The sequence below is a fragment of the Puntigrus tetrazona genome, chromosome 23 (genome assembly GCF_018831695.1).
Source record: "Puntigrus tetrazona isolate hp1 chromosome 23, ASM1883169v1, whole genome shotgun sequence".
Lineage (NCBI taxonomy): Eukaryota > Metazoa > Chordata > Actinopteri > Cypriniformes > Cyprinidae > Puntigrus > Puntigrus tetrazona.
Window position 1 is genome coordinate 3,776,955 of NC_056721.1, and position 13,653 is coordinate 3,790,607.

Here is a 13,653-nt window from a genome sequence, read left to right on the forward strand (position 1 = left end):
TAACTGATACTGACACATCTAACCATTGAAAATGCTAGCTTTTAATTTTGGCCACCACTGTATGTATAAATCACGCGTGCCCTCCACAAGAATTGGGGAACGGAAAGATAAAATCGCTTTGTTGTGATGTCCATAAAGAACCTGTTTCACAAAGGTTCTTTGTGACAAAAAGAAAGTTGTTCAGATTACAAAAAGCTATAGAGAAGCTCGAATGGTTCTTTTTGGAACCAATAAATGGTTCTTCTATGGCATCGCTGTGAACAGTCACGGTTTTTCTGGGGTTTATTTTTTTATAGCTTTTAATGACTTGTCATCATCATCACCTCCTGTTATTTTTATGGTTACTTTACAGACTGCAACACTGAAAACAAAAAAATTATTGAATTTGCTTTAAGTTATTGCAATCCATTTATTTTATGTACATTTAAATAAACAAAGTTAAGACTACATTTCATATCTACACATCTAAAATAAAATTGTTTGCAACCATATAACTTTAATAATATAGGTTTTTGTCCCCACTTCATATTATTTCCATCATCGGTTTAGGTTTACTTGGTTTCTCAGCTCAAAAACAGATGCATTAGTAACTGAGACTGCCAGTCTGTGAATAGCCTTACTTTCCTAAGTAGCATCCTAATAATCTTTTTAGTTTATTTTCAGTAAAGAGGACAGCAACGTGAAGGTCAACAAATCACGGACGTCTTGCAACCTTCTCGTGTGAGGTTAAACCAGGTTATTTGTGTCTTTCGTTATGGCATAAGCAGAGCTTCGAGCGTCTGGTATCTGTGGCTCCTCTTATGGCAGAAGAAAATACTGCCGTCGTTGGTTGGAAGACTTAGAAAATATCGGTCCTCCAGCCATAAAGATGTGTGATTCCTGAAGAAGGCTCATTATTATTCCATTCATCTCAAGGGTATAATACTAAACGCATAAAGCATGTGCTTTCAGAATTGTTTCAGTCAGAATACCATCAGTAGAGAAAGATGCTTTTTGGTCAATGGCAACAGCCTGTTAGTTAAAACATTGAATTTTCTTCCGGAGAAGTGTTTTTAAACATGCTTTAAAGATCTTGAAGAAACTGCATGATTACCTGTGATCAGTTTGTGGAAAAACTATACTATTGCGGTATGTCTTTTGCCTTCCGGAAGAGAGTTTACTTCTACTGTGGGTTGACAAATAATGAACAAATGATTGCTACAGCAGATGGAGAGCAGGAGTAGGAAATAACCAGAGGGACTACTGTGCGGTTTCATAACAAAGCCTGTGTGTGTGTGGTGTGTGTGTGTCTGTCGCTTCTTCATATCTCGTACCGTAGGTCTTTCGAATCCAGCGTGGTTTTCAAGCTTCGTCACATGAGACGCTGGAAGGCCCTCTATCTTATCTTTCTCACTTGAGAAAACGCAGTTTACATTCATGCATGTTCTACCGAGCTACAGATAAAGCAGGCTTTGTTTGTCTAGGGAGGTTTATTGCCTTTGGATACCAGCTGGGAAAGTGTTGTCGTGGGATACTGTGCACAGATCATGAACCGTGTTTGATCACCAGCATTCCTAGTCTAAATCATTTTTGGATAAGGGGCGCAATGTCGCATGCTACAAGGAGTCGAAGGGTTAGGGGAAAGCTGGTGTTTGGTATATCCACATTAGCCCTAATTAGTCTCAGATCGCCGACTTTTATGACAGGTGTGAGTTGTCAGGACAGTGGAGTTATTGTCTTTTAAGTGTCATAGATCAGAAACAAGTGTCGTAACGCTGCAAGAAATCAATAGCAGGAGTTCAGTTCGGGCGTTGGAAAGGAAAGGTTTTCCCAGCTTTATAGTAGGCATTTGTGAAACAGCTTTTTCCTGCGTGTGCATTCATCCAGAAGTTACACAGTAGTTAGATAAGCAATTATTGATCAGCATTTTACTGCACAGCTGCTTTCAAATGAATGATGCACTTTCTGTAATAACCAGAAGCTGCAGGAATTAGTTTAGGCTTCATTCCAGTTTTAGAAGCTTTCCAATATTGATTGATTATTTAAATTTCATTTCATTTTAAAATGAGAGTAAGCATATTACTGAACAAAAAAAAAATAACAAGCAAATATTGAAAAATAGTTTTTTACTTTCTGTTCATCTGATCATCTACTCATTCCGCCGATGTAGATATATTTTCAGCATATTCAAATGACTTCTGAAGAATCGTGACACTGGGAGCTGGAGTGTTATGCTAAAAAATCAGCTTTGCTATCCTAAATATAAACTAAATTTGAAAAATATATTGAAATACGGTAAAGATGCATTGATCAAATAAATGCATTTGCAGACTCCAAACTCATAAATGAAGTAATTATATTAAAATATTATATTTGTTTATCATGTTTACCCTATTTTCTATATATTTAAACATGACTTTTTTGTTAGTGCATATCACGAGGAGGGAGAGTATGATTTGGTTATTCATTAGATATTTTTTTATTTATTAGATTATTTCCTCTGTGATATTTTGACAGACACATAAACTTGTTTTAAATCAATAATTGTTTGTTTTGTTTTTTTGTTTTCATACATATAAACCAGTCCCACAGTTTTGCTAATTCATGTGCTCAGTGGGGTGCTTTAAAGTGTAAATGCATCCAAGAAGTTGAATTTTTATACAAAATACTGTAATATCACAATTTAAACCACCCCCTCAAATTTGGGTTTGTTTATACACAGCTCTATTTGTTCAGTGCTTGAAACTGTCTATATCACATGCCTGCTGGGCCTTTAGAAATTCCCAGCAAACCTCTATCTCGTGTAGCTAATTTGCTTATAGTTTGCTATGTGAATTCGGTTGGGGCTCCTTTTAAACTGTTAAGTACACCTGCACTGTGCTGACCAATGATTCCAATTACCCTTAATATTTCCGAGCAGCTAAGAGCCATTGGCGTAACCCCCAAACCACCAATATACTCAGACATACACAACATACGAGTACAGGTCGCAGAGGCCTGTTTGTATATCAGAGAGATAAGGGCGTATTTGCCGTGCGGAGTACACAAGTGCAGTCGAGCAGACACCACTTATGAAAAACAAGACCAAAATAGATATTTATCTGGCTCAAATTAGGGTTCTAATAACCCAGGAATAACGATGTAACACGATAACAGAAAAAAGATTTAAATCGAAAAGCATTTATGACATTTTAAATATAAAAACATAATGATATAAAAATGACTTCACAGCGTAACGTGCACTTACTTGTTACAAACGGTATGCTTAAACATTGAAACAAAGAAAGAAACATACAAAATATATCAACCCTAAAAGTATGATTTAAATTTATTAATTAAATTGGTTGGCGGTTGCCGATAACACAATACATACAACTGATATTAATGTAATGGGCTTATATCAATATAATGCACTATAATATAATTCATAATGTAGTATAATCTGCTTATTTTATTCATTTTTATTGAACAGTTTACACTAAAGTCTAAACCAATCAAAGAAAGCAATACTGTAGTAACATCTTAAAACATATTAACAAAGAGAAGGAGCCGTTCCCTCATGACATTACATCATTAATCCATGTGCCCAGTTGTTGCTGTGCCTTGCAGTAAGTCTAGCTAGTCCTGACTATTAATGAAGATAGTTATTTTTAGAAAACACTTTCCTCATTCTGTCAAGGTCAGTTGATTCTGACAGCTCTCTCTCTCTCTAACAAGCACATCTCTAAATATTTGAAACAAGAGTAAACACCATATAACTGAATAAACTGAATTTGATTGATTGTTCATCCATTCAGTGAGCAATGATTATGTATATTTTTTAATTATTATTTTTATTCACGAACAAACTAAGATAAATAACGATAGAGATGTTGATTCATTCAGAGGACTGGTTCTAAATAAATGTTATACAGTTATATAAAAACTGTTATAATAACTTTTGGATGAGATGTCGTGATTATTTGACAGTCATATATATATACCATATATATGTATATATCTCGTAAAACACAAATTTTCAATATAATTGCACCTCACAATATGAACTCAACATATTATAGAGGTATATATAAATGTGATTATCCTCGTGGTGGGAGACAAAGAGGAGCTTTAAAAAACCAAGCCACAGAGGTCAAGAGGCTATATCAAAGGCACAGGTTTATTGAAGCTACCCACAAGCACTCTGACTTAGTACACACAAATGGAAGACGTTTGGCTCATTTAGGACTCTTCTGAGAGCTGATCGTTCAGCCAAAATGAGCAATTGATGGAGAAGGGCCTAGTCTAGATGATGACCAAAGAAGCTGATGGTCACTGTAGATGAGCTCCATGAGCATACAGCAGAAGGACAAACATCTCCAACACTCCAGTAATCTCTGCGGTGTTGGCCAAACTCCTCACCTCAGTCAAAGTCAAAGTGTGCTGCCTGTTCTGTGAGGCTGTTTTCAGTGGCAGGGATTGGAAGAATGGTCAGGGTTAAGGGAAGCTGAATGGAGGAAAGTGCAGAGATATTCTCAGTGAAAACCTGTTCCACGATTACTAGGACCTCATGAGCTGAAGAAGATTCACCTGCCAACATGACTTAGGGACAACTCTGTGAATGTCTCCAGTGAACATCTCTGGAGAAACCTGAAAATGACTGTCCAACCAGACTGAGGCTTTTGCAAAAAGTGGCAGAAAACCCCTCAATCAAGGTGCATTAAACCCAGAAAAAATTTAATTGTAAGCAAAAGTTAGGTTAATTATATTTGACTCAAAGTTGGGTTGGGAGTGTATTGTTTGATGTTTAAAATCATTGACAAGTCCAACTGAAATATATTTCCCAAAACCTTTTGTGTTATTTTGGGAACCACGAACAATGATTCACAATGAAGGCTCTATTAGCGTGGTCAGAGATCTGAGCGTTACCCGTTTACCGGGAGCCTGCTTGTTGTTAACTATTATCAATATGAAGTCTGCCCCATTGGCTTTATTAATTATGCATGTGAGTACAAATAAAGTCAAATAAAATATTAGCATTGATAAGAATCTGCTCTCGTGTTTCTAGAAACTACACGCAAGCTATATCTTTTGTATCTTAACATCGCTAATCAGTAGCAGGTGCAAAGAAAGCTGCTGCCAGATATTAGTAACAAACGGGGTTTTCCAAGCGAGCTCTTCTGGTTTAGCTCTCCTCGTGGACCAGTTGTGTGATTATTTGTTATTATTGTTTAAATCTCATTTTCTTAGCTCGTCTTTAGAAGGAGTTATCAATTCCAACACACCCGACATTCCAAAAATCCAGTTTCACCTCGTGGTTGCAGTCAAAACAAGAAAGCCAAAACCTAAGCAAACAATTCGTGTAAATGATGCAATCAGGCATTGCTTATAACCAGAAGCTATGCTTCTGACGGAGCTACTCGCGTCGGAGTCTTCAAATCGACCCACGATCGATGTCCTCGGATAGCCAAAATGAAAGCAAACAATCTGAAATTCACAGTAAATTCCTGTTGGGAGTTCCACATTCCAGTCGGAATGCGGTCGGCTCTGCGTATGTGCCGTGCACAGAAACGATTCAAAGTGAAATCGTCCTGGCCGAGTGAATTGTCACGGGATTCTCACAGGTCGAGGAGTGTTGTAAAGGGATTTCAGATGGCTGTTTGCTGGGTAAACGATGCTTCGGGGACAGTTTGATAATTCGGTGGAGGTTAGGCTGAACTGAGTGGCCAGTTAGTTCATAAAAAGCCGCCATGTTCAGATGGTGGACTTTTATCCTGACAGAGCCAGAGAGCCAGATGTGTTTTTCCCAGCTGTCGCTGAAGCCATGGAATTTCATTACTAATCACTTCTCTGAAACAGTTCAAGACCTTGTCAGTGCTCGTCTGTGATTTCATAAAACCCAACACAGAAAATCCGTTGAACCTATCATGACCTTTGTGTGTGTGTCTGTGCTGAGAATATTTGTTTAGATGTATGCCTTCGCATGATGATCTATTGTTTAATGTAAAGACAAATGAAAATTATTGGCCAAGTGCGTAAGTTTTTCACTTTAAAACCAGAAATTTGTCATTCACATTGAAATTCAGATTAAATTCACCTAACTGTGTATATAAAACCTCATTAATTCCTCTTAATATGGACGGAAGGCCAAAACTGACAGAACAAGATGCATTTTGCAATAGGCGACACCTACATGATGTTTCTTCCTTTTAAAAAGTGACTGTAGTGTACTTGTGTAAAAGACAATCATACGCTGATCTGTACTTCCTGGTTGTTTCGTTGTTCCTTCATGTTCTTTTCATCTGAAAAAGGTATTTTGTTGTTTTTGTCCATAGAATAAAAAATTGTTTCAATCCTTAAATAGTCCGACTTGGTTTGTGGTGATCAGATATTAAAATTAATGTGATACATAATTATGTTTTATTTGTAACACAGGATATAAAGAAGTTTAATATATATATATAAATGAATACTTTGGATAAAACTGTTTTTAAAGCTACATTCATAGAAATGAATTTTACTTCATTCAGTTATAGCGATATCTTTTCTTACTTACCGTTCAAATTTAATTTAAAACCTTGATACGACCTTTTTCTGTTCTGCGATATATCACGTGATTATAACTGTTATTGACTTCTATTTGCAATAAATCTCCTTATATTCATGTAGTCCTTCAGCTGCTCCTGGACTCTAAATCCACTGTAGCCTTGAAATTGTTTTCTTTTGACATTTATTACCACATTGCTAAATTAAAGGTTGAACCAACCAATTCCTCTCCTCCCCTAACTTTAATTTATCTTCTGCACTAAGGCAGCTTTTAAATCATACAACTTGATAATGTTGTTTACAAAAGGTTTGGTGAATAGCTTTTGGGAAACAATAATGAGACTCGAGGCCATGTCTGAGTCGGGAAATAAATCGATAAGTGAATCAGGGTTACCAGAAAGTGGTTTGTAGTGTGAGTTTCTAAAGGCCTAAAGCTCTTCCTCATTTCACTTTCAATCCTCTTCTGTTCCTCTAAGCTGCACATTCCTGCTATGCTATGTTTGGAAGGTACTTCCCGTTTCTGCAATGCAGTAACACACTTCGTGTCGCCGGAGTGTTACTTCACTATCTGACCGCCTCATGTGCTCAGCATGCTGTTTTCATGTTTCATCAGGTGACGTGTTGCCAAAGAACATCGTCTTACTGTCGAAAGGACGTTATCGTGAGATTGAATTAAAGGATGGGATTTTAATAGTAACACAGAATAAAACATTTTATTTAAAAAAAAAAAATTACCATGTAAGTCTTTCGCTTTCCAGGTTCAGTTCTTTCAAAGCACTGTAAGTATATATAGAAAGGACTTTTAAGAAGAGAAAGAGAGGGAATCAGATCAGGATCTGATAGCGGACTATGTTGCTTTATAAACACATACTATATTCGAAATCTTCAAAATTCAATAAACACTTCTCTGTTGAACTCTATTTACTGTACAAGTACAGCAGGAGAATCTTTATGCACCTGATTTGGCCATAAAATAAAATCATAATACAAATCAACAGACTTATATTCAAAAGCCTTAATAACTTGCTTAGGTAGCGTGTATTATACATATTAAAGACCTTATATAATTAACTAGTACAGACTTGATGATATGCATTAATAAACCATTAGAATCTTGTTTCTGTTTAATTAAATTTCAAGATACTGAGTGCATTACAGCTTTGTGACCACCACTAACAGAAGAAACTGATGATTCATATGTACATCAACCAAGCTGTTCATCTCATTTTTATTTGTACTAAAATTAACATTAAATGAACAAGAGGATAACACATAGTAGTAGTTTTCAATAGTTAATCTTTTGTTTCAGATTTGGGGTTGTGGATCTGTGTAATACATAAATTACCTCCAATATTCACCGCCTTGATTCACGAGCCAGTTCTTAGGACACAAAGTAACAGAGCAGACCGCATCTTAGAAGGCTTTGGCTTGCAGACAGAAAGGAGAGTAATCACAAGACTACATTACTACCGTTAAACCCAGATCAATGTTTGATTAATAGAATTTGCATTCGGTTGATGGAAGGCTGACAACGTTATGAAGTATTCCAGGAGGGGCGGGCAAAAGCAGAGACAGAGAGACATTTGGAGAATATAAAGCATCAGATCAGACCAAAGCAGGTGCACTTCACGGTGATGTGCGGCTCCACCTCTCTTCCAGTCACAGTCTTTTCACTTGTCTGTCGTCATACACCGTCGTCTTATTCACTGGGGCGCACTGAGTAACTGAACATCCACCGCGTCTCTGATGTTGTTCATGTCGGCGTTTTGGCTTTATAGTTTCTGTCTGTTTCTCTTAACTGTGAAGTGCGTTTCAGAAAAACTTTGCATTGCGTTCGGTTCTGTTCCGTCATGCAGAGTCACATTAAGCTGGTGGACTCATTTGACTTTTTCTGTTTTCAGATGTTGGCGCTCTTGAAAACGTGAGTATTATTATTTATTTATACTGCAAAAAGCATTGAGAAGTGCATGAAAGGCTGGCAGGTGATTTATTATATCTATAAAAACAGCTTTGTATTATATTTAAGTAAAATATATATATATATCTCTTAGCCAATCATATTAGTAGATTAGTAGTAGTAGATTTTTTATCCTAAGTGTACTGGAAATTATATTACCTTAATAAAGAGATGGAATAGTTATTATGTCCATACGTGATCAACAAATATGCAGATTTGAATTATTGCATTAAAGTTTATAGTAATGTAAAGTAGTACAAAAATTAACTCTTGAAAACATTTAGTATGAAAGCATGAAATTAAAATAAAATAAATGATACCTGATGCTTAGACATTTTGTGCGTTTAATGCAATGATATTCAGACATTAAGCGATGAATTGTTCTATCCAAATAATGTGTATGCATTATACACAATACTATCAAAACAGAGGCCAAATATCAATATCACCGCTCACAATGCAAATATTTATTTTGGTGCAAATAAAACAAATTTTACAGAGGGCAGGAAGAATGCACTAGTCGACAAATTGTTGCAGCTTCACTTCCAGTATTCCCGTTAAACAGTTGTTATCATAGGTCAAATTTACACAATCTTTTCTAAGTAACATGTAATATTTAGTTCACTAATGAATTTAGGAGAAGGAAAGAAACTGCTTGTGTCTTGTACTTTGTGCAGTGTCACAATACCGCATTGATTCAGTGTTTGCTAACATGCATTGACTCACCTACAGATACAATACTTTAGATCTGGGCCCTAGAGCCGGCGTCTGGAAACCTGGACCTCGACATGATAGAGAGTACCTGCAGGAGCACTCGGTGGGCGTGATGTCAGCACCAGGTGTGCAGAGGAGAAATCAAGAGGAGCACAGCATGGCAGGTAGAGAGACTGACAGTCAGCCAAACACTGGAACGGGCCGTGAGGGAAGGAGTCACTTCTCCTTTTGTTAATTGAACAGAAGTGGAGTTTGGTTTTGTAAGATCAGTAATTTCCTTGACAAGCCCGCTTCTGTAAAATCCATGTCATGGGTGATAAAAGTTTTTAATGAGTGAAACTGGACCAAAAAAAAATCGTAAATTTGTGATGAATGAGCTCGCGACACAGTCCACGCCAGTGTTTAAACGAATTTACCTTACTCACCAACTGCCATTGGTGGTAAGATGATAGCCCCGCCCCCAAACTCACGCTATTGGTTGAGTTATTCTGTAGGCTGGTCAGATCATAAAACAAATAGCAATGTTTTGAAAGTGAAAAGCAAGAAAAGTAGATTAAACTACATATATGATCATAAACATCTTCTTAGAGTACGCATGTGTTGTTGATTCTAGCGAGCAGCGTATGTGCTGGTGATATGAATGAACTGTTCCATAGAGAACAGCTGGCCTGGACATTATACTGTCTGAATGGCATTACGGCGGATAGCAGGAACAGATGAGGCATACGAACAACAACAACATCCTCATAACTCATAGCAGCAGCAGACGTGGGTCTGTCAGTCCAGTCTCAGCGAGTGGAATTACGTCATCACCAGACATACAGTACTCATACAGTCTCACAGTACTGCATGCGGCTTTGTGGCGAGGAATGAACAGTTCATGGTTATAATTAATCGTCAATCTATCTTTAGGGACACTTCAGTATGACAGAAACCAGTACAGCGATTCAATTCGCTGTCCACAGTTCTGGTTGCCAAGAATTCCCACCGTCTCCGACCTCTGACATGAAGAGGGTCAGATTGCGTATGACTCCTGACCCTAGCACGCTTTCAAGAGTGAACTAACGTGCCCAGGCTATCATATCAACAGAAGGTCATTCCATATTAGCGAATTGGTTTTATTTGGAGTTTTAATTAGTTGTCTTTGTTTACTCAACTTCCTTTGTTTCATACCTGGGGTGACTTTGTATGTTGTGGAGCACAAGAATATTTAGGGAATGTTTGAACTACTTTTTTGTTAATTCATTCAAAGTGGGGTGGTCCAAAACAACACACCAGTTGAGTTAAAAACATACAGCACAATAAGTAGACAGTTGCGTAAAGATCTTTGACTAGTCTTAAAACTGGTAAGAGTAATCGGTTCTACTTCCCCAGAGATTTAAAAAGTCAAAAAAGAAACAACAATAGGACCAGTTATGCAAATAGCACAGATTATCATTGTGTCAGATTTTGCAGGTACATTTATTTAGTAAATGTTGTATTGCTTATGTTTCAACATGTCACCCAACTTGTAGTTTTATTCCCTTACAGTCAAATTAGATAAGCATCTGGTTCAGCTGATTAAACTACATCCAGTTTATAATTTATTATATAAGCTGTTTAATCTGAAGCGTTTGAAAGGCCGTAATAGGTTTGATAACAGATGGCTTTCGTGTGCAGAGATCAATGGACAGATAGAAAGATGAATAAATATTCAGTTGTCACTAAAATACGACATTTCCAATGTCGTTTCTCAGAGTAAAAGGAAAGCGTCTGTTTCAGTTCTTGTCACAGATGCTGCAGACACCAGACATGTGGAGCTGCATTTTAGTGGGTTGCAGTCCAACTTGGGGCGTTCCAGTTCGTCCCAGAACAAAGGCTGGCCGAGATGTGGGGCAGCCTTAAGGGAGTGGCGAAAAACTATGGCGTACCAGAGAAAATGGCGCGCCCTGCAGCAATTGATACGCGAACAGGGAGATCTGCAAAGTGAAGCGTAAACTCACCTATCAGTTCACCGAGAACACTGAAGCCTTCAAAGTAACAAATTCACGGGTAGTTGATGTGGCATACACCAAGAATTTCTCTAACTGGAAAGTGTAAACAAATACTGAGTATTTTACAGAAAATGGTTTTGCCTTTTGTTCATAATGTAATGTGGGCATGAAACACTTTTTTCTAATATTATTTGGCTTAATTGAGGCTCAATTGATAGAGAGGTGTATGATCCGCGTATCATTTTTCCGGTCTTTTTAAATGATCAAGAGTGACCTTCGTTGTCCCTTGTTAGTGAGGACTTTGGAGTGGACAGAGCACGTGCATTGTCATTATGTAATCGTTTGGACCTCACTCGTCAAAGGGAACGATGTTATTTCCTCATTATTTTTCAGAAGTCGTTTACAAATTGGTCACGGCGGCTCCCATGGTATTCCGTAGGAGCTGAACAAGGCAGTTAAAGCGTGTCATCCATCGGCGATGCTTCGGTGCTTCTTCTCAAACACTGCGCCAGAAAGTTGAGAAGTACTGCAGCTTTTGGCATTTTAACGCATTGGTTGCTAAATCTGGCCAGTAGTTGTATTTTGTAAAACGCGTTAATGTTAATGTTTTTGTTAATTTTAGAAGAAATAGGAAGTTAGCGTGAGAAACAGAGATCATAACCAGATGCTAGTTATCATATTTTCGTTTTGTCTTCATGCAATCATTCGTTTCAGTGAAGACCTGTTAAAGCATAAAACAAAGAAGAGTGTCCCTGAATGCAGTTTTTTTTTTCTTTTTATATTATTGGTTAAATTTACGTGCCCGCTGACCTTCTTGAACATTTCACTTACACGTGAATGTCCATAAAATAATACTGAGATCACGAGTATAATTACGCGTTTTAAATTCCAGCATTTAAAAATAAACAAAAGCGTGTAAACATTGACTGCTTTAATACGTATTAGTTTTTATATATTAGCAGATTTAAAAGCATCTAAAATATAAGATGTATGTTTATTTGAAATTCGTTAAGCTAACGACCAATAAAAAATGACATTAAAAACAGCGACATCTGCTGGCGCAAACCATTGCGTTAGTCGTCATGGCAACATCAGCTGAAGATAATGAAATGACGTCGCTCCCTTTGACTACATAACGACACGCACCGCGTGCTCTGCTCACTCAAGTCCTGCACTAACAAAGGGGATAAGGGCCGAGCACTTTGACTTGAGAAAAATGACCAGATGGACGATACATAAATCGTTAGACCTCTATCCATTAAAAGTGGGTATTATTAGTGTATAATGACCACGGAATAGCATGACATTCTGAAGCTGATGGTGATCTTTGAATTATATAAATCGAGGATTATTAAACATTACACTCGTTATATGTAGGTATGAATCGTTTGATAAAATATTTGCCCATTTTGTGCCCATTTCAATGACTTTGTAACAACGCCAAGAAATGTTGGCGTCTGATGTGCCTGAATAAATTGTTTAACGTGCAAAGCTGTATTTTGACAATAACAAGAAACCGGCCAGTTTAATCTACACAGTAGCGTGTTTGAGTAAATAATTGTATTCAAGTCAAATCTATTACTTTAAATGACTGGTTTGGTTTTGAAACTCTAGTTGCTAGGTGCTTTCTATTCTATAAGCGATCACATCATTTACCACCTGACCTAAGCCTCCTGCAACCGGACATTGGTTCAGTGTTTGCTATCAAGTTTGCTCTGGGACCCTCCACCTCCAAGCACATATAATACCGTCTGCTGGGATAACACCGTAAATCTTTCCCGTTTTCAGAAACTGGTGTGAATATATATATAACTTTATATTCAAAGAGAGAGGGTAGTCGTGCCTGATGTTTTAATCGGGATGTTTTCTAGGTGAGATGCAGTGTGTGTTTCATTCATGCCTAAGACATCTCCAACATCCTATCAGGAAGTTCTAATATGGGCAAAAGCGGCCAACTATTGCTGCAGGAAAACAGTTTTTCACAGAAAAACACAAATGTTTGGAAACATGGCGTTAAACACACAGCACGATTGCGACAAGATTATTGGCGTAGCATTTATTACAGTATGCTTTATTATTATGTGATAAAAAAAATTTATTATAGATTGTATCAAATCAGTATAGTTTAAAACACTACTAGTAAATACTAGTAAAAGTATATATGAGTGAACAGTACGTTTTTAATATATTTTTTAAAAAGTCTCTTCTGCTCTTCTAGCCTGCATTTATTTGGAAGCCTAAAGTAGGCCTACAAAAAATGTTTTGTAAAGTTTTGTAAATATATTCACTATGTTTCCTATTTTTAATATATTTTAAAATGTAATTTATTGTGATTTCAAGGCAATTTTATTTTAGCATTCTTACTCCTAGTCCCATTGCCAAACATTCTCAAACATATTACATATTATTATTATTATTATTATAGATGTTTGAAAAACAGCTGAACTTAATTTTTCCAGGTTTCATTGATGAATGGAGAGTTCAGGAGAACAGCGTTTATCTGAA